Genomic DNA, 23,042 nt, shown 5'->3' with positions numbered 1-23,042 from the left:
TACAACAAGATTTTATAATGTTATGATGGGGTTTGGTTAAAATGTATTAATAACAGTATCGATAATTGATCTTAGTGAGGCATCATTATGTACGTTACACTTATACTGTGAAAGGCAAGATAAAAGGTACACAAATAACAATACTGTAATATTTTAAAAAAAGATATCCCTAGCACTTATGACAGTATCTTGCACATAGTAGGCATTTACATAATTAAATAAATAATAGTTTAGTACTTATATAGTACTTTAAGGTTTGCAAAGCATTTTACAGATATTGATGCCATCCTCACAAAAACCTTAGGAGATAGGTACTATTATCATCTCCATTTTACAGATGAGGAAACTGAGGCAGATAGAAGTTAAGTTACTTGCCCAGGGTCATGCAGCAAGTGAGTATCTGAATTAGCATTTGAATTCAGATCTTCTTGACACTAAGTCCTGCACTTTATCCACTGTGTCATGAGCTGCTTCTTAATACGTATTTGTTTAATTTAATCAGTCTGAGTACTATAAGGAGTTTGAGAGGAGAAAGGTGACTTAGCAGAGGGAAAGGCAGGATCAAGGAAAGCTTCATAATACACCCACAGGTGGCATCTATAGGAAGTTCATCATCAGAAGTTCCCTATACAATACACACACGTATACACATGTTATATACAGATATACATTTAGTCATATGCATATGTACCATATATGTGTCTATATATGCATATGTATGCATGTATATGTATGTCTCACAAATCTTACCTCTGCTCCCTGTGATTTCCTTTGCATGCTATTGACTATCAACTCCATGAAGATACAGATCTTTGGATTTAGCTTTATACCTTTCTCAGTTCCTGGCACAATACTTCCTTACTTATGATAATATTAAGTCTTCCCTCAAGTTTTATTAAACTGAATTCATATCGCAGAAATAACCAGCACTTACTTACACATATAAAGATTTAAGGTTCACAAAGCATTTTGCTTTGTAAATATCTCATTTGATCTTTACAAACGGTGGCATGAAGTACATTCTACCTGTTTTATTTTCTATATTTTATAAATGATTTAGAGATTATTACTATTATTCTATTACTCCTGAAATATAAATTATTTATATATTTTATTTTCTATATTTTATAAATGAAGAAACTGAGGCTCAGATGATTTAAGTGGCCTGACCTGGGCCATGAAGAAAGGGAAATATTATCCTTTGTGGTGAGTAATAGATTTGAGGTTCAAAGTCTAGCTTTTATATTTGTGTGATCTTGGGTAAATTATGTAAACATTTAGAGCTTCGGTTTCTTCATCTTCCTCACTTATACAATTTACTTAATTCAGCAAACGTTTATTAAGCCTATACTACATTCAAGGTACTAGCTGCTGAGTGGTACCTTCAGTGAGCATACATTCCGCTGTTTGGACTCTAAGGGTCCCTTCCAGTTCTAGCTCTTACATGGAGGCTGAGAAAGGGGGAATACCTTTAAGACATGCAGAGGTGGGGAGCCTGTGGCCTCGTGGCTACCTCTGGCCTTCTAGGTCTTTGGGTGTGGCCCTTTGATGGAATCCAAACTTCACAGAACAAATCCCCCTAATAAAAGGATTTGTTCTATAAAACTTGGACTCAGTCAAAAGGCTTTACCCTTTTACAGCACAAATCCTTTTATCAAGGGGATTTGATCTGTGAAGTTTGGATCCCTTAAAAAAGGGCCGCACCCAGGACCTAGAGGGCCACAAATAGTCTTGAGACCCACAAGTTTCCCACCCCTGGGTAAGGGAAAGGCCATGGAGGAAGAAGATAATATGAGAAAGGGAGATTGAGAGTAGTCCAATGGGAAGTGAAGGAAAATGAATAGACACAAGATTTTAAAAACAGGTTGGAGACATATTGTAAAAGACTTTGAATGCTAGTCTAATAGTTTGTAGTTTTATTCAGTAGGCAGTGGGGAGGTCCTGATGTTTCTTTGGATTGTCACGTGAAAAAACCAGTGCTCTACCCTGTGAGATATTCAGTCAAGCTGAGTTTAATTGAATAATTTCTGCTGGTTCTTCCATACCATATGTTTGTTCTCACATCCCCCTCTCAGGCTTGCTGGATCATAGCAGCAACCTCCTACTGCTGACTCACTCACTGTTTCTAAAAGCTTTAGCTCTGTAGTAGGGAGGTATGGAAGCAGCAATATGACCAAGCTTCTTTTTGACTGAATAAACAACCCTCTTCCTTGTCAAACAAGCTTCTTTTCTTCTGCCCACAATTGTATGCATAGGGATGACTTTCAAAAACTTGTACATGTAAATATGCTTCTTTCCCTTGTACTAGAAAGTAGTTTTATATCCAGTGAAACATCCAAGAGTCACCTGTTGCCTGTTGGCCAGCCATTGCTTCCGTGGCTTCAGACATCCCACTGAGAGTCCTGGGGCAGGGGAGCACAAAAATAGCCTACCTCTTCATAAGTACCTTAGAAGGTACTTTAGAGGGGCAGCTAGGTGGCGCAGTGAGTAGAGCACCAGCCCTGCAATCAGGAGGACCTGAGTTCAAATGTGGCCTCAGACAAACTTGACAAACTTACCAAACTTATGTAGCTGTGTGACCTTGGGCAACTCACTTAACCCCAATTGCCCTGCCTTCCCCAGTCCAAAAATTAAAAAAAAAAAAAAGAAACAAACAAACAAAAAAAGAAGGTACTTTAGAAAGTAGCCAATGATTAGTTATGATAGATGGGAACACAGGAAGAGTTAATTTAAAATAACATGTAATGGAAAGATCTTTTTTCTTTTGTTTGAGAACGTACTTTATTTAGGAGTTTGAGCCAAACGAGTGTCAACATGGTTTAACCTGGAGACTGTTGTGAAATTCCAATTTTGTTAAAAATAGATACTTCAATAGTCCGGAACATCTATAACTTCATCAATGTAGTTACTCCTAATCATGTAGATTGTAACCTGTCTGTGCTTGTCCAGTCAGTATGATACTTGTCCGATTTCTTCTGTAATTTCACCACAGTGAATCTACTCAGCATACTAGGGGCCCTGTATCCCCTTAAAATTGCATGCATACTATGGAGCCTAAGGGCTGCCCATCTGTCATTCCTTGCTCTTGCTTCATGGTGTGTGTGTGTGTGTGTGTGTGTGTGTGTGTGTGTGCATGCGCGCGCGTGTATGTGTGTATACATACATAAACTATTATTATCATAAATATGGATTTAGAAGGAATATTACAGATCATTTATACCAAACTCTTAATTTTACAGATAAAGAAACTGAGGTAAAGAGAGGTCACTTGACCTCTAAGGTTATACAGATATTTGAGATTTGAGCTCATGTCATCTGAGTTCATAGCAAACACTATTTCCACTGTACCATCCTCTGCCTTGTCATTTATACTCTGTGTATGCATGTGTATATATGTATCTCTATGCATAAAGGTGAAGTTCTGATTTGAATGTGTTTTTTGGGGCGGATGGATGGGAATCTTTGCGTTTGGAATTTATAGGGAAAATTATTATTTGGTCTTTTGTCTTGTGGTTTAATATGGCGGGAAGTGACCTCCCTTGACTCAACAATCCCATTATTGGGCATATACTCCAAGGAAATCAAATGCAAAAAGAAAGTTCCCATGTGCCCTAAAACATTGATAGAAGCACTTTGTGGAGAGATAAAAAATTGGAAATAAAGTGTATGCATATCTACTGGGGAATGGCTAAACATACTGTGGTATATGGAGGTAATGGAAGTTTATCATGGAGTAAGAAATGAGAACTATGAGGAATTCAATGAAATTTGGTAAGACTTGTATGACTGACACAGAGTAAAATAAGCAGACCTAATGAACAATGTACACAAAAACTATAGTAATGCAAATAAAAACCAACATAAAATGGCAACCAAATTAAAAATAAATGCAATGACCAATACTGATTCCAGAGGTCAGATTACTACAAAAGTCAAATGTGTCAGACATGGAGAGAGTTGTTGTAATGGTTGGTTTTCCATTTTTAATTATTCCGAATAATTTTTTGTTGTTATAAAGGAGGGCTCCAGGGTATACAGAGGGGAAAGTATATAGAGAAATAATGTTGATATTAAAAAAAACACAAAAATAAAGTGACATCCTGGGGACTAGGGATGCCCTCTTCCACTAAGATATACCTAATTCTTATTCACAAGTCAAGATATCACTCTCATGATGTCATTGCTCTTCTTCCAGTATGAAGGATGAACAACACCAAGCAACAATTCTGAATTTGTACAGGCTGTATTCAGTCCTAGAGGACCTGGAGTATAAAGAAAGAGATCAGACTCTTTATCATTTTCTTCAGCTCTTTATACTCACACACTGGAACCCTGAGGAAAATTACTTAGGTTTGGCTAAAGTCTAGGGTCTTCCTAAAAGGTATCAGCAGATACTCAAAGTAAAATGTAAATTAGGTGTAGGATAGCTACTTATTACCTCCATGTGAAAGAAATGATTAAAATACAAAGGATTCATAAGTGTAAATTTACAAAGACTTAAAACATAAAAAGTAACACATAATTCCTTTCCTGAAGGTTGTTAATGAGCATGCTCTACATTCTAGAAAGCCTCAAAGTCTCACTATGCTGTCAGCTCATGATGAGATGTTCCTTTCAAGGAGATTTCATTTTAAGAATGTGATTTATCTGGGCACATGATCTGTTAGTAGTTCAGAGGAGAGGTCAGGACTAGAAATAAAGATTTTGGAGTCTTCTGCTTAGAGGTGATAATTAAAACTATGGGAGTGGTTAACATCAGTCAAAACAGAGAATGTAGAGTGAGAAGAGGGCTGAAGTTAGAGCCTTGGGGGATACCCACACTTAGAGAATGAGAAGTCAGTGAATCAGTAAAGACTGAGAAGGAATGGTCAAATAGGATGGAGGAAGCAAATTAGCAGAGAGAGAGGAGTCAGGGAAGTCAAGTAAAAGATTATCTGGAAGAGTATGTGCAGAAAAATTAAGGGAGATAAAGACTAAGAAAAAACCGTTATCTTTAGCCTATAAGAGGTCATTGGTGACCTTTGAGAAGAGTTTTAGTGGTGCAGTAGGGAGGGAAACCATATTATAAGAGATTGAGAAGAGAGTGGGTTACGAGGAAGTAAAAGCAGTAAATGTAGACTGTTTCACCCTTTGTCCTCAATACTCTTTATCTTGTCTGTTCTGCTTAATTTATCTCTCTCTTTCATTTCATCTTATCTCATTTTGAGCAGCTTCGTCCTCTTATATTGGTTGAATATACTTATTGATGATGGAATGTTCAACCCAGTACAGTACATGAAAGTTTGTGGTATCTTAACTTTTTCCTATAATGGTGATGGTGATGATGACAATAATGTGAGAATGAAGATGACAGTTATGAGACAGATGATGATTTATTTATTCATTCAAGAAATATTTATTAAGCATCTACTATTTACAAGGAACTAGTTCACATGCTGGTGGATTAGGAAAATAAACAGGAGTCCTCTTTAATTCATCCTCCACACAGCTTGATATTCTTAAAACATGGATCTGACCGCGTCAGTCTCCTAGCAAAATTTTTTCACTGGTTCCATATTTTCTGTAGTATAAAACATATACTCCTCAGCCTGGGTTTTACAACTTTTCACACCCTGGCTTCTACCTACTTTTCCGGCCTTATTTAATATGATTCCCTTTCCTGAAGTCTCCATTCCAGTCAAAGGAGCTTGCTAGTTATTCTCTATATAGGACATTTAATTTCCTGTTTCCCTGCCTAATTCTTTATCTCTGCCTCTTAGAATCCCTATATTCTTTCTAAGCTTTGTATAAGTTTCACAAGACCTTTTCTACATCTTGACATTGTATTACTTTGTATAGACTTTATCTGTTGTCTTGTATTACTTTGCATAGACTTTATCTGTTGTCTTGTATAACTTTCCCTTCCCTCTCAATTGGAGGTCCTTGAGGCCAGGAATACTACTACTATTTCTTCCTCCTCTTCCTCCTCCTCCTCTTCCTCCTCCTCCTCCTCCCCCTCCTCTCTCTTCTCCCCCTTCCCCTGCCCCTCCTATGGTGGAAGTACATGGAGCCTATAGAATAGAGGAATTAATGTGTAAGAAGGTCAGAAAGATAGGATGGGACAAAGTTGTAAAGAACTTTAAGTGCCAAACAGAGGTATTTGTATTTGATTATAGAAATATTAGGGAGTGTCTAGGGTTTATATGCTGATGGAAGACCAGGGTTAAAGTGTAGCTTCTGACATACACTGGCTGCATGACCCCTGACCACTGGCTTGGTGCTCCAGGCACCTCTGTAAGATAACAAATTGTAGAGCTGGTGCCAATTTGTATCAGCATAAGCCGTTTCCTCAATGGACATTCCCTATAAAAAACAACAACAAAATACTACCAAGGACCATTCCCTAGAAGGTAAATAGACAAAAGATATTAAGTAAAGATTTCTTAAAAGAATTACCAATCGTTAACAAAATTCTGAAAAATTTGATCTAAATCACTAATAATAAGAGAAATGAGAACCAAAGTAACTCTGAGATTTCACCTCACCTTCAACAAAGTGGCAAATATGTTCATATTGGAGGGACTGTGGAATGCACACTAACATATATTTTGTGGAGCTATGAATTGGTAAAATTATTCTGGAGAGCAATTTGGAATTATGCTAAAAAGAAGTAACTATGTTCATATATTTTGATCCTAGATTGCACTGCTGAGCATATAGTCCAAGGAGGCAGACACAAAGAAAGGTCTCACATACACCAAAATATTTATAGCAGCCATCTTTTTCTTCTGATAGCAAAGAACTGGGAAAAAGTGGGTTGTTTACAGTTGAGAGCACAAAAAATATAAACAAATTATGGTAGAGAAATGTAGTGGGTATAATGTACAGTAAAGAATTACCAATGTGAGGAATTCAGAAAAGCATGGGAAACTATATGAACTGAAGCAGAGTGAATTAAGCACAACTGGGAGAAAACAGGACTACAACAATGTAAATAGAAAAAATAATAAAACCATTAAATTCTGCTTTAAAAAAAAAACCAACACTGAACTTGAGTCCTTAGTTCTAGTCCTTCCCTTACCCTTTCAGCTGAGGATCTTGTCTCATACATCACTGAAAAAAATTGAGGGCATTCAACAAGAGGTTCCTCTTGTCCTCTCCTTGTTTTATATTCCTTTTACACAGGAATTCTTAACTTTTCTGTATATTGGCCTCCTTTGGCAGTCTGTTTAAGCCTATGGACTTCTCATAATTATGTTTTTAAATACATAAGATAAGTTAGGATTACAAAGGAAACCATTTATATTGAAATAATTATGTACACACACACACACACACACACACACACACACACACAGAGGCACAGAGTTCACGAGAGCCCAGGTTAAGAACGCTTGCTCTAAAATTATCCTCTAGTCTCTCCTCCTTCACTGGAATCTCTGATAAAGAGGTCTCCAGTTTTCTTCAACAGACTGCCTTCACTATCATATTTCTCTCTCTCTCATACTGTCTCTCTATAGTTATTGGTTCCTTTCCTGCTGCTTGCCAGTATGCCTGTGACTTCCCTATTCTTAAAAAAAACAAACAAACCCCAAAACCTCACTGGATTCTGCCATTCTTGGTATCTATCATTCTCTATCTCTCTTCCCCTTCTCAGCTAAATTATTTGAAGAATCCATCTACACTTGGTACTTCCACTCACTCTCCTTCTAAACTCTTTGCAATCTAGCTTCAGACCTCATCATTCAAAAGAAATTGCTCTCTTCAAAACTGCCAATGATCTCTTAATTGCCAAATCTAATGGTCTTTTCTCAATCTTTATCCATAACTTCTCTCCAGCATTTGACAGTTGGTTGACTTTATTCTGGATATTTTAAACTCTCCGAGTTTTTGTGACTCTTCTTTCTGTTGGGTCTCCTTCCACCTGCCTAAACATTCATCAGTCTCCTTCATTGAATCTTCATTTGTTTCATACTAAGTGCGGATGAGCACCCAGGGCTCTGTCTATTCTCTCTCCTTCTCTCTCCCTCTGTCTCTCTTTGTCTCAATGTCTCTGTCTCTCCCCTTTCTAGGTGATCTCACCAGCTCCCATGGGTTCAGTTATCATCCCTCTTGCCTATGATTCCAAGATCTATACATCCAGTTCTAATCTCTCTCTCATTCCCCAGTTTTGCATCACCAACTGCTTATTGTACATTTTGAACTGGATGTCCCCTCACTTATCTATTTAGTTGCCAAATTTTTTCATTTCTTTCTCCACAACGGCTCTTGTATGTGTCCCCTTAAATCTGTTCACAAGGGTCTGGACCCGATGACCTTTAAGGTCTCTTCCAGTCCCACCCGTCCCTGATTTTATGGTAAAACCAGGGAGCTATGCAGTCTCCAGGCTTGAAAGTGACTTTCTGACACATTTTGCTTATGAAAGTGACTTTCTGACACATTTTGGTGATGAAAAAAGCAAAAGGCAAAGAAACAAAGGAGCAACGTGGCTGTATCAGCACCTGCCTCTCATTCAGAGCAGAAAGGGCCAACTCTAGATCACGAAGCAATGTTTGTGTGAGGCGGGGGAGGGGTGGCAAGAGAGCAGCAGCGGCGACTGGGAGGGAGGAGGGGGAGAGGGCGGGGACGGCGCTGGGACCCAAATCCCGCGGTACCCGCGGCGCCGCCGGGGCCGGGTCCCAAAGAACGAGGCTCCCGGAGCCGAGGCTGCACAGCGCCGTGGGGCCGGCAGGGGGCGCAGTCGGGAGGTCGGCGGGCTCCCTCCTCCCTCCCTCGAGGAGGCGGGGAGGGCGCGCGGAGGAGCCGAAGCGGAGGCAGGACGGGTCGGTCCGGCAGGAGTCCGGGCCAGGGCCGGGGTCATGGGAGGTGAGGGAGAGGCCGGGGCTCGGGCGGGCTCGGGGGTTCGGGACAGTGAGATGGACTGGCTCAGGGGAGAGGGGCGGGGCGGTGGGGCTTGGGGCGCCAGCTCACCCCCACCTCCCCCTTCAGTTTTGGGGTGCAGTGCGAGGTAGGGGGGAATGGTAGGACTGGAAGAGGAGCCGGGCGAACGGAGGGGAGAGGGAGACCAGCTTGGGGGGAGGGCACGGAGGGGAGAAAGGGGGGCTGGCGGCGGGGGGAGGGAACCAGCTGGAGAGAGGCAAGGAGGAACGGGGAGGCGGGGAGCCACATTTTTCACCCCTTCCTCGTTCTCTCTCCCCCTCCCCATTCTCTTTGCTTCCTTGTCGTCTCTCCATTCTCTCTCCCCCTCCTCATTGTCTCCCCCCATTGTCCCTCTCCCCCTCCCCATTCTCTCCCCTACTCCCCATTCTTTATCTATCCCTTTCTATTTTCACTCTCTTTGCCCTTCTCTCCTCACAATTCTCTTCCCCTTCTATTCTCTCTTCTTTCCCATTCTTTCCCCTTCTTGGTTCTCTCTCCCTCCCCATTCTCTCTTTTCCCCTCTCCATTCTCTCTCTTCCTCCCCATTCTCTTTCCCTCTCCCCATTCCCTCTCCTCCCCATTCTCTCTTTCCCTCTCCCCATTCTTTCTCCTCTTCCTCCTCATTCTGTCTTTCCCTCTCCCCATTCCCTCTCCCCATTCTCTTTCCCCCCTCTCCATTCTCTCTCCTTCTCCCCATTCCCCCCCTCCCCATTCTCTTCCTCCTTGCACTCTGTTCCCCCTTCCTGCTGCAGGTGGTAGAGCAAGCTTGTCCCTCAAATTCTGAAAGGGCAGGAATGTTTCTTGGGAGGAGTTAGTCCAAGCCCTTACACCCCCCAGTCTACTGCCCCTTCTTACCAAATCTTTGAGCCCTTCTCTTTCTCTAAACCCCGGTAGTAACTTCTCTACCTACCCCCACCCCCACTTAAAGTCCACTTTTTCTCCTTCCTCGCTATCCCTGCTTCATTCTCTTCCCTTTCCTTTTCAAAACCACAAACCTCCTCACCTTTTTTCCCCTTAAATAAACCTTTGCTTTTTCCCCTTTCGTCGAAGAAGACCTTAGCATTTTTCCTTTACCTTCTGTGTTCTACCAACTCTTCCATAGCTCACACTTGCTCTCTTCTCACTCAAATTTCATTCACCTCCTTCGTTTCCCTGCCCCATCATTATTCCCCAGCATAGATCATGGGCATTATTTTTGGAATTACTTTTCCTCTCTACATGGAAAATCAAGAATCAGTTCTTTAGGTAAGAAGGTAGGAATAGCTTATCTCCATTGTGATGTTTTTCTGTGGGTTGCTCTATAGATTTTTTTGGGGGGGATATGTGTTTTTTCTTTTTAGTTGTAAACCAGTTGGTGAGGTAACATTGGCTATGCTGGGGGACAAACTGGTTAAAGTGGAGAACTAATTTATAGAGTGTGGGATTTCAATTTTTTCTAATCTTGTTTTCTGGCTTTTGGGTCTACTGTGGTAGTTCTTTTGTCAATGATTTTCTTTGAACAGGCTTATGTCGTCAAATAACTTGGATTCCCTCATGATATTAATTTCTTAAGTATGCCAAAGCCCTGATGTGGTCTTATACATATTGATAGTTTTGAGTTATTGGTAATGGAGGAGGACTTGGAGCCATTATTTCTCTCCACCTTTTTATTCACTTATTTTTCCAGTGTTCTGAAAAAAAAGGTTGATGTCTGACTGGCTCTTTGAGTAAAAAGAATGCATTATTGCAAACATCAAATAAGTAAAATCAAGGGAAAAAATCCAGCAGGAGGGCATGGGATAGGGAGAAGAGAATTTAGGCATGTTAAAACTCCAGAATGACCAAAGGATGGGCATTGGTGTACCAAATTTCACCAGAATGGAACTTATTTTATTTTTATAATAAGCATGAATGTGTGATCAAGGTATAAGTCCATCACTAGAATGTTAATGAGATATTAGCTGAACCCATTTTGGCAATAAATCATTCTTACTCAGTGATGTTGTTATTATTCACTTGTTTTAGTCATGTCTGATTCTGACCCCATTTAAGGTTTTCTTGGCAAAAACACTGGAGTGGTTTGCTGTTTCCTTCAACTCATTTTACAGATGAGGAAACTGAGGCAAACAGGGTTAAGTGTCTGGCCCAGAGTTACACAACTACTAGGTGTCTGAGGCCAGAATTGAACATATGAAGATGAAGTCGTGAAGGTGAATTCTTGACTTCAGGCCTTGTACTCTGTCCATCGAGCCTACCTACCCGATATTCAGTGATAATGCCCAATTTTTTAAATTTGTGAAAAGCACCATATGTTTTAAATTATGAGGAAGATGAAAAGCAAAAGCTTTCCTTAGCAGAGAGCATCTTAATTTTTTAATCGTGACAGCTGCTTGAGAGTACAAAACCCATTTCATAAATATTCTTTTGTCAGATTTTTTTTTTTGCGGGAAAGGCTTATATTCTGGATTAAATTGAACTGTAATGGTTTATTTTGGAAGGAGACTCAATCAGTTAAGGAGTAAATATTTATTAAGTGTCTACTGTGTGCCACGTACTATGCTAAGCCCTGGGGATAACAAAAAAGAGGTAAAAGGCATTTCTAGCCCTCAAGAAGCTAATGAGGGAGGCAACAAATAGAAGATAGGATTTTAATTAGGACTTAAAGGAAGCCAGGGAAGCCAGTAGGCAGTGATGAGGAGGGAGAGCATTCCAGGCATTGGGAACAGCCGGAGAAAATGCCAGGAATTGAGAGGTGGAATGTCTTGGCAGAACAGTAAGGATGCTGGTGTCGTTGGGTCATAGTAAGTGGACTGGAAAGGTATAAGGGAGCTAGGTTATGCAGGGCTTTGAACACTAAACAGAGAATTTTATATTGATCTTGGAGGTGATAGGAAGCCAAAGGAAAGTCCTTCGAAGGGGGCAGGGATGACAGTTGGATTTGCATTTTAGGAAAATCACTTTAGTGGCAGAATGGAGGATAGATTGGGATGGGGAAAGACCTGAGGCAGGTAGACCTATCAACAAGCTATTGCAGTAGTCCAGGACAGTCCAGGGCCTGTCCCAGAGTGGTGAAGTGTCCCGGGAAAGAAGGGGGCATGTTGGAGAGATGTTACAAAGGTGAAATCAACAGGTCTTGGCAATAGATTGTATATAGGTGATGAAAAATAGTGAGGGATAGAGGATGATTCCTAGGTTTTGAGAGACTGAGAGGATGACGTTGCCCTCGACAGTAATAGGGAAGGGGAGGAGGATTTAGGAGAGAGAATGCGCTCCATTTTGGACATGCTTACTTTAAGATACCTCCTGGCCATCCAGTTCAAGTTGTCTGAAAGGCAGTTATGCCCTCTAGGGGTATAATTCAATTTAACAAAGATTTATTAAGTTTTTATCATGTGCAAGGCATTATGCTCTGTACTGGGCATACAGAGTCTTTTCTCATGTTTACATTCCACGAGGGGATGCTACATGTACTTTAATTATAGTATAAGGCAAATTGTAGAGAGAAAGAACAGGGCCAGTTGTGGTGATAAGGGAAGGCTTCACAAACGAAGTGGCACCTGAGTTGTGTCTTGAAGGGAGAAATGGATTATGAGAGATAGAAATGAGGAAGGAATGCATTCTCAAAATAAGGGACACTCTCTGTGTGAATACCAAGAGGCCGAAGGTGAATTATTGCTCCTACAAGGAAGGACATCCTGGGGTCCATGCATAAGATCCTAGTTGAACATCTAGCGCTTTCTGCTTGGGGGATGTTTGGAGATGGAGCCTGTGAAGGAAGTACATAGAAAGTTGGGGAACTTTGTGTCTCCAAGTCTTTGAGATGGAACAGATTGCTAAGTAGCATCTGTGCAATTATTAACAGCTTAGTAGTTCAGTTTGGTTAGAATGTAGAATATGTGAAGGATAGTGATGTGGCCTTAAATGCCAGGCTAAATAAAGAGTTTATATTTTATCCTATAATAATAATAGCTACCATTTATATAGTGCATACTGTGTACCAGACACTGTGCTAAGTGCTTTACAATTATAATTTCATTTGATTCTCACAAAAACCCTGGGAGGTAGGGGCTATTATTATTTTTATTCCTATTTTATAGATGAGGAAACTGAGACAGAGCCTAAATAACTTGCCCAGGGTCACACAGCTAAGTGCTTGAGACTGGACTTGAGTTAGGTCTTCCTGACTCCAGGCCCAGTGCTCTATCCATTGTGCCACCCAGCTTCCACAAGGCAAGCTGTAGGCAATAGGAAGCTATAGAGAAGTGACATGATCAGATCTGTTTCATGTAAAGGTTACTCTGGCAGTTGTGTGGAGGCTTGATTGGAGACTGAAAGTGGAGGAAATAACTGGGAGGCTATTACAGTAGTCTAGGCAGTTGGTGATGAAGGTCTGGATTAGGCTAGTGGTCATAGTAGAAGAGGTAAATTGGAACAAGTTCATAGGCAGTGGAGAAAGAGCCAAGAGAGGATAGGATTGATAGAGGGGTTGGCCTTGTCAAGGAGAAGGGCCATCTTTTTATCACAGACTGAAGTAAAGAAGGAATGGGGGATGATATAGAGGAGTTTTGAGGTGTGATATTGGAGAGAAGAGAGATCTTACTGCACATGACTCTTTTCTCAGTAAAGCAAGAGGCAACATTTGCTGAGAGAAAGGGTGCTGAGAAGGTTTGAAACAGCTGTCGAAAGAGTGATAGAGAGTAGAGAGAATAAAAGTTTTGCTATACAACAGTGTGGGCTCAATTGAGATTAGATAATCTCCGTTAGATAATCTGAAGAAGTGGAGAAGACTGGTGTGGGTGATTCAGGGTGTAGGTAGGGCAAGAGAACAAAGAAGTCAAGTTTTGAGAACAGCGGATAGTTGGACTAGTCAGTTATAGGATCAAGACTGTGAAGAGAGGAAAAAGAAGCCAGAAGATGAGGGAATTGGTTAGGATGGAGAGACTGGGGGTTGTAAGACAGAAGGAAAGGAGGTTGTAGTGAGGGCAAAGAATAGATTTAGGAGCAAAGCAGAGGAGAAGATGAGAAAGGATAGGAGATTCTTATTATGAAGGTGACATAATTTAGGGTGATGATAAGGCCTGGGGGTGGGGTATGGTCATCCCTGTGAGTGGTTGAGGTAGATTGTTTTAGATCAGACCTGACATTACATTACTATATGAAAAACTGTTGATAAAATCCATCTCTTGGCTGTAGCCATGTCCCTTGGAGAAAGGTGAGGTGGTTGGGAGGCCTGCTGCTTCTCTTCCTTCTGTTTGATTAATGAAGGGCTATTCTGCTTTGTCTTGAAATTTGGGCTAGGTTTGGATTAAAAAAAAAAGTTAGCTACTGAGAGTTAAATTTTTTTCTTTATTACCAAACTAGAGCACCCCTCATCTATAGCCATTGTGTGTATCAAATTACAAAAAGGTGGTGAAAGTCTGATTTATAAGAATATTGACTATACTTTGATAAGAATTATATAATTCAATTAGGAAACTTTTATTGCTTATTTTGTACAAAGCATTGTGGTGGGTGCTGGAAGGCACCTTACATAAAATCATAGAATCACAGATTTAGAGCTGAAAGATCTTAGATATCATCTAGTCTAGACTTCTCAGAGGGAGAGATTTGTATGGGCCATAATAATTCACCTTTAATATTCCAAATATTTTACAAGTGTGTAAAGCACTTTCCTCATAACAATACTGTGAGCTAGCTTTTTTTTTTTAATGGATGAAGAAACTAAATCCTAGTCACATTGCTAGAAAATGTTAGAGCCATGAATCAAATCCAGATTTTTGGAGTCCAAGATTCATGCTTTTTCATCCTGTAATCCACTGTACTACTTAGGCTTTGGAATAGGAAGGCTTTGAGTAGAAAATGGGTCCTCAAGGGTTTGTTAAATTTAAGTGAATAGAGAAGAAGAAAGGTATTCAGGAGTTGGCAATATGAACAACAGCACAGAATGGGAATGATTACAGGGAGATGTTTAGTGAAGCAACCTGAATAAAACAAAGGGTGGTTACTAAGGGGCAATGAGAAATCGGTTTAGATAGGTCAAATGTAAATTTGGAGTCAAAAGATCCAAGTTTGAATCCCAGCCTTGTCACTTAACTACCTGTATGGCCCTGGGCAAGTCATTTGACCTCTGTGGACTTCAGTTTCCTTGCCTGTAAAATGAGGGTGCTGGATTAAATAACCTCTAGCATTCTTTCTGGCTCTAGATCCATGGCCCTGTGATCTTAGGAAAAAGGCCAGATTATGGAGGGAAAACCGAAAAGTCCAGGCTGAGATATTTGAGCATTTTGTGATAGGTTATAAGAAATTATTATAGTATAATTTGAAGTGGGTAGTATAGCTAAGTGAAAGTTTTTCAAGAATTAGGTAGACCTGGTCTTGTTTGTAGATTGCAAGGGAGGATTTTTCCCCAGTATATTTTTATTTCATTATATATTTCTCAATTACACGTAAAATTTTTTTTAACATTAATTAAAAAAAATTTTGAGTTCCAAATTCTTTCCCCTCTTCTCCCTCTCCTTGAGAAGGCAAGCTGTTTGAAATGGTTTATACATGTGAAGTAATGCAAAACATATTTTGCCCTGTTGCAAAAGAAAACACGGATCAAAAAAACCCCAAGAAAAATAAAGAAATTTTTAAAAGTATGCTTCAGTTTTCATTCAGACTCAGTTCTTTCTCTGGAGGTGGATAGCATTTTTCATCCTCAGTCCTTTGAAATTAATTGTTTTGGATCATTGTATTAATCAGAATAGCTAAGTCATTCACACCTGATCATCATACAATATTGCTGTTACTATGTACAGTGTTCTGGTTCTGCTTACTTCATTTTGCATCAGCTCATATGAGTTTTCCCAAGTTTTTCTGAAACCATACTGCTTGTCATTTCTTATAGCCCAATAGTTTTCCATTACAATCATATACCACACCTTGTTCAGCCATTCCCCAGTTGATGGGCATCCCCTCAATTTCCACTTCTTTTCCTCCACAAAAGGTGTTGCTATAAATAGTTTTGTACATGTGGGTCCTTTTCCTTCAGACCTAGTAGTGGTATTGCTGAGTCAAAAGACACACACAATTTTATAACCAGGGAAGGATTTTTTGCAAATCTCTTTTACTTCTACAAAGAGGCTTTTGGGGATGAGGTGAGATGACCTCCACAATCCAGAGACTCTGTGTGTATGTATGTGTGTATATTTAGATATCTGCATAAGCATTTAATATCAATAAAAAGTCATTGTAGATTCTTTAGCAGGGGAGCAAAATGATGAAAACAGCATTTTAGGAGAATGGCTTCCTGAACAGTATGCAGGGTGTATCGGAAGGTAGAATACCTTAGGCAGGAGACACTGGAAAGGGAATTGAGTAATCAGGCACAGAGGAAGTAAGGTCCTCGATTAGAGTGATTTTAGTGGGGATGAAGAGAAAGGTGAGAATGAGACCTCTTCAAAGAAATTACAGGACTGTGTTGACAGATCGATAATATGGGTGAAGTAGAAGTAAGAATTGAAGATGACGCTAGGGTTTCCGGTTTGGGAGCCTGGAAGGACTGTAGTGCTACCAATAGAAATAACTAACTAGTTCCCGTCTTCTAGTCCCGTGAGAAGTCTAGATTTCATTTGACTTCTACAGATTAATCTTGAATGTGGAGAGAGGGGACAGGACAGTTGAATAGTGAATTGGAGTCAGAATTTCATCTTTACACTTGGGAACAGCAAAGTAGTTCATTTCCTCACCTTCCTCTCTTCCAATTCTTACCTGTCAGAATATACCCCTTAAATTATGTTAGAAAACACATGATCTTCATGCAAAAGACTACAGGGAACTGTTTAGGAATATACCTCTTAAGCAAAGCAAAGGAATTTGGTGGAAATATTTTAACAAAAAAATCTCTGCATTCTGTATTTGGAGAATATGTGATTTTCTTTGCTTGTCTAGCTCTTGCGTTCTCTGAATGCTTGGTCATTTTAGAAATGAATGGGTTGAGCTGAGATAAAAAGGAGAGAAATTGAAGCATAGTAGGTACAGTATAGAATAAAGGACAAATATGTTTCCTTGAGCATATGAAATGGTAAATGGAGTCAAGGAGAGGGACATCTACAGGAATTTTATTTTAGGTCTTGATCTGTGATTTTATTGGTGTTAGGATTCCCAGTGTGAAACTGCCTGTACTTATGCAGATGGGTCAGTTTTCTGTAGTCTTACAGAGCTGCCTGGAGCACCGAAACGTATTGGACCTTAAAAAAAAATTGAAAGAAGTCAGATTTTACATATTGGTAGTACTTTCCAGTTGTTTACACTTGGGTTTTTTTGGTTACAGGGTGCATGTGTAGAGTGGAAAGAACACCAGCCACAGCTTCATCAGTCAGCTAGCTGAATGACTTCAGTTAGGTCACTTGACTTCTCTTGGCTTCAATTTCCTCTTCTGTAAAATTATTAGGTTGGAATAGATAATCTCTAAGATCCCTCTCATTTTAAAAATTGTACTATTCTATGATTTTTAACGTCTTATGTTTCAGTTATTCTGTGGAAGTTGTAATAAAAACTAAACTCTAGTTTTTAAATTGCCACTTTTCCTCCTTTCCTTCACTCAGAAAAACCCTCTTACCTATTGTGGATATGCAGTTAAATCCTTACTTATACCAGCTTTTTAAATAGTGTGAAAATGTTTTAGTTGGTGTGAAGAATGTTCCTTTTGTTTTGTCCATCATATTGTATCTTCTGCATTACTCTCAAAAAGCAAATAACCCCCCAAATAACCATGTTTTTGTTAGTGGCGGCATAGTTTCATGAAAAGATGCTGGACTTGGAATAAAGTCAGAACTGGGTTCAAATAATCTCTTTATCACTAGTTGTTTATAGCCATACTACCCTGCACCTCCCCAGCTCTTACCTGACCTCAGATGCTAAGCAGGGTTGGGTCTGTTTATTACTTGGATGGGAGACCACTGGGATTAATAACATTGTCAACTTTTTCTTGTTTAAATTCTGGGTCTGCTACTTACTACTTTTGTGACTTCTGGACAAAGTTAACCTCTCTGGGCTGAAGTTTCCTCTGAAAAAAATGGATTAGATGACCTTTAAGGTCTCATCTGACTCTTAAGTCTGATCCAGTGAAGCTGTATGACCACAGGCAAGGCTTTTAACCTCTTTGAACCTCAAATATCTTTTTTTTTTTAAGGGGTTAACAATCTTACAGCTAGGTGGCACAGTGAGTAGAGCACTAGCCCTGGAATCAGGAGGACCTGAGTTCAAATCCAGCCTCAGACACTTGACATACTTACTAGCTGTGTGACCTTGGGCAAGTCACTTAACCCCAATTGCCCTGCCTTCCCCCCTGCAAAAACCAAAAAAAAAAATTGCTCTGCATCCTCACACTGCACTATAGATGTTGGCACATAAGTTGCAACTCCTAGTATGATGACCTTTTAGCCACAGCAAGAATGGCGTGTGACTCTGGGCCAGCCGTTACAATGAGCTCCCCGGCTGAACACCCAGATGTTGATAACTACAAATTGTATTTGGTCTGTAATTCAGGGTGCTGTTTTTTTCCCTTGAACTAAGTAAATGATATTTGTATGCTGGATCAAATATCTTTTAAAAAATGTATTATATGTACATATACATATGTGTGTGTGTATGTATATATATATATATATGTTCATACACCCACACACATATATACACACACACATATCTATTATGGAGTTGTGAGGATCAAATTAATAATGTTTATAAAGTGTTTTGTGAGTTTTAAAAGGCTACATGAATTCCAGCTACTATTGTTATCCCTGTCCGTAGGATTGCTCATTCATAATGCTATATAGCACAGTGCCTGGAATATAATAAGGACTTAATAAATGCTCTATTTCACCTCTAGACTTCAATGACAGCCAGGAAGATTATCTCAGTAACACAAAGCATAAAACTTGACTGCTTATTCTTCTTATGGACTTAATCAAAATACAGGTAAGTCTAAGGGCATAGCACTGAAAATTTTTCACTTTTGGAAATTTTGGAAAGTGATCCGTTAGGGTGCTTGGTATCTGCTAGAGGGTGAAGGTAAGAAAATCAGGAGTAACCTCCTCATTGTCCTTCCTGCTGCTGTGATTCTCTTGTCCCTAATAGATCGAATTCTTTTTCTTTCTTGTCATAGTCCATACTTAGACGAGTCTGTAAGGTTCCCAGATTTAGGTTCCCTGGCTTGGATATTAAAAGCATGTAGGTGGCCCAGCTAGAGAGTTTATTAGCTAAGTTATTCACATGTTTCATAGGTGTTATGGCATTTTTTTGATTTACTTTTGGAAATTGGAATGTTCTTAGACCTAAAGTTGCATGTGTAAACTATAGGTGTTGCCTTTCTTTGTATTTCCAGTGTTTAGCAGAGCACATAGTAGGTGCTTAGTATATGTTTGTTGACTGACTGATTGACTGTTGGCTAGGAAGAACTTTGTACCTCTGTGGGCCATGGAAAGCTGTTGCCTTTGCATTTCTTGTTTGTCCTTAGAGAGTGGTTCCAGTGGGTACAGCAGCATAGGCATTCTGGCTTGCCCAGTATTCATATATGGAACTTGCCCTAATTATGGTTATTTGCATAGCTATGTCATGATTGTATGTGGAGTATCTGTGGTACTCTATAGTCATAAGTAGAATAATTAGTACCCATGTACTGAAAATTTTTATCTTTTCTGTTGCTTGAATTTCAAATGAATGTAATTTTACTACTTTTTGAAAATACTTATTTTCATATTCATATAAAAAAAGAAAAGACACTTTAACTTTGGTTATTCAAGCCATACATTTTTGGGAGAGGCTGTATACATATAAGTTAGAGCACTGCAGTTAGTCAGGCAGACCTAGGCTGAAATACTTCTTCAGATGCTTAAATAACTATGACCTTGTGTGAGTGATTTAATTATTACGAACCTCCTTTTCCTCATCTGTAAATTGGGGTTAATACCAATCTGATTGATTTATTGTAAATATCAAAAGCACTTTGCAAACCTTAAAGCACTATATGACTATGAGTTGTGGGTGTTATTATTGGAGCAGGAAGAAATTTGAAGAGGGAAGAAAGATCAAAGCTTTGGTTTTTTGTACATGGCTTAACAACTTTGAACTGTTTTCTTTGGTTCCTTTGTTTTTCTTTAATTCAGTGCCCAATTAAAACAAAGATCTGAAATGTCAAAATTTAATGCATTGTATTCAAAGGTAGGGCATAAATGGATGATTCTTGTGGATTTCCTTAAGGATGAAAAATCGGTCTCTTATTTGAGTGAGATGATTTATTATAGGGTGTGACTTGCTCAGCAGAAAAAGGAACCTATATATTATCTTTCCTTCTGTTCTCTCAATTTCCTATATTCCCAAGTTAGTACATTTTCTTCTTTTATATGTCATATTCTAGTACCCACTGATTAACTTGAAACAGCTGCATTAATTGATGGATTTTAATAACTATTTACTATAAGTAATTGTGGTTTGTTAGGCTAAGTATAGTACGTGCTTTTTACATGCTTTTTAGTTCGAAGAACATTGACTAACTGTGCAAACACTAAAAGAAGGGAATTTTACCCACTGGGACTCATTCCTTTCTCCCTACATCTGATTTGGTTCTATTCCCAGGTAGTACTTAGGCTATAAATAGAGGCTGTCACTTGAATGCCAGCAAGTGGTTGGTGAAGAAAATGAAATCCGACTTTACACTTTGGGGTATATGCCAGATAGTCAGTAGAGATTCTGTGGAGCTATGAGAATAGGGTTTTTAAGCTGGTTTGAATTTTTTTTCCCTGTTAGATTTTCATCATCAACTTTGGCTATAAGTTGTAGTTTGTCTATACTTACCAAATCCATGATTGTAGCCATATTGCTATTGAATGACACCCTTTAGGCAAGGGGTGGATGGAAGGCCAATTAAAATGAAAATTTAGAGCTGAAGTTCCATTATTTGGTGTTTGCCTTTTTTAGAAAATGCCCTATGCCTTCTTGTCTTTGCCTCTGATGGATCTCTTCTCTGTCTTGTTGGTTCTTTTCTGTGTAGCTGGATGAGATTTGACCTCTGCAGAGGTCATAGAGATCCGTATGGGGTAGATTGTAGTTGAAGCTGTGAGAATCAATGAGATTGCCAAATGAGAGTGTAGAGAGAAGAGAAAAGTTCAAAAAGGAGGCACTTAAGGGCCTACGATATGTACATTCTAACAGTATTCTACAGTGCCTTCAAAGATCGTGACTTAGATTTGCTAGTTAGTCCAATTTAGTGTCCACTTTTAAAAAAAATTTATTAAAGTTTTAAACTTCACCATAGTTGCCCTCATTATCCCTTCTAGACAGCCATCCTATATAACAAATACTATTTTTTAAAGACAAAAAAAGGAAAAAGGAAAAAAAATCAGCATAACTAATAGATACAACAGCAAAGTCTGAAAATATGTACAATGTACAATACTTCTGAACCTTCCACTTCTGCATAAAGGGTAAAGTGGGAATGGCTCCTCATATTTCTTTCAAGCTAGGAGTGCCTACTTTTTACAGCTATGTTTTATTGTCAGCAGGAGTACTTGTTAGTAAAAACCTCTGCAGTTAAGCCTCTTGAAGTCTGTTTTGGAAATAATGACATAAAACACATGAAAAGTTAAGTTCTGATATGTGAGATAAATAACATTTAAAATACTATGTAAGAACTTGCATTATTAATTGACAAATAAATGGTCTAGATGAATAATTCCTAAACTTTAAGCTCAGGCTTGTGGGGTGGGGGTAGGACTGGAGAAGAGTGTTGTGGAATTAATGCAGAGTTCACAGATCTCTATATGTGTCAAGCATTGTAATTTTGATCTTCAGCTCTAGCAAAATATGCAATTTAACTTAGTACAGTAAGTGAGAAAATGCACCTTCTGTGGACTGAATAATTCCTCACACACTATGTATGTATTGCTGTTTTTCAGATGTATGTGAGTGCTGTTGTGATTAATAACACATAACTTCATTTAATTGTTACTGAATTCATAGTAGCTTTTTGTCATCTATTTCCTCAGTCAACAGATAGTAGTTGTATAATTGTTATCATGTGAAAGCCAATACATTTTTTTTAATATCTTAAAGAGTATCGTACTCGGAATGATTGTGAGCGACTCTTCTAAACCAGTGGGCCCTAAACTTTTTCGATTGCACACCTTTCTTAATATAAAAGATTTTGAGTATCTCCTACCCAATATGTGTGTGTATAACTTATTTATAAATTGTACGTATGTGCTACCATACTAATTATTATGTACCTTAAAGCTTATAGAAAATAGAAATTAAAAAAGGATGAGCTAAAGGTGAAATAATATTTGATCAATATGGAGCCACTGGAGTTTATTGAATTAGGGGAGTGATCGGGTCAGACTTGTACTATAGGAAAATTACTGGCACCTGGATAAGAGTTTTGGGGAAAGAAGTTACTTGAGGCAGGGAGACCAGTTAGGAGGCTAGTGCAGTAGTCCAGGTGAGAGGTAGTGAAGTGGTGGCTATATGAGTAGAGAAGGGGCAGATACAAGAGACATTGTGGAGATAGAAACAGCAATATTTGACAAGTAATTGGATATATAGGGTGAGGGAGAGTGAGAAGTTGAAGATGACATCAAAGTTATGAGTCTGGGTGGTTGGAAGGGTGGCGGTACTCTAAATAGAAATAAGGAAATTTAGAAAGGCATGTTTTTGGGGGAAGGGTGCCTGCTGTAGCTACAAGGTGATCTGAGGGATAGGAGATGCGTATGCTGGTGGGAAGATTTTCCAATGGCCTCTCTGGAGCTTGACTGTGAATTCTCAGTGGTTAGATTATAACTGCCCTGAGGGACCAGTGCTTGGTGCAAAAGAGAGGAGATTGAGAACTTGAACAGTTAGAGGGAGTGGGAGAATGTTGGGGGACAAGGGTAGGTGTGGTTGTGTTGGAGATAAATTCTGTAACCTGTTCCCAAACTCTGATTAGGTGATCATCTACCCTTTGGGGTCAAGCCACACCTTTCCGGGGAGACCTGGGCCCTTCTTTGGAGATCTCTGGTCGAGACAATAGATACTATAGGGATTTGGAAGAGCATTACTGGGTAAAGTCGTGAAGTAGAGGCAGTGGATCTTAAGCTGGGCCTTGAAAGAAAGGGAGTATTTCAGTAGGCAGAAATAAGGGGGGAGAA

The 23,042-nt window shown here is 39.3% G+C and overlaps 1 protein-coding gene across 1 annotated transcript in view; it reads left to right on the top strand.

Annotated features, from left to right (window-relative positions):
* The first annotated feature begins 8,626 nt into the window (after positions 1 to 8,626).
* PXYLP1 (2-phosphoxylose phosphatase 1) overlaps positions 8,627 to 23,042 on the top strand; it is a 52,919-nt gene continuing 38,503 nt past the window's right edge. Inside the window, exon 1 of the mRNA XM_036742812.1 lies at positions 8,627 to 8,844. The gene's annotated coding sequence lies outside the window, so the exon portion shown is untranslated. The remainder of the gene's footprint in view (positions 8,845 to 23,042) is intronic.

The sequence above is a fragment of the Trichosurus vulpecula genome, chromosome 2 (assembly GCF_011100635.1).
Source record: "Trichosurus vulpecula isolate mTriVul1 chromosome 2, mTriVul1.pri, whole genome shotgun sequence".
NCBI classification, from domain to species: domain Eukaryota; kingdom Metazoa; phylum Chordata; class Mammalia; order Diprotodontia; family Phalangeridae; genus Trichosurus; species Trichosurus vulpecula.
This window is presented reverse-complemented; position numbering and strand designations above follow the sequence as displayed.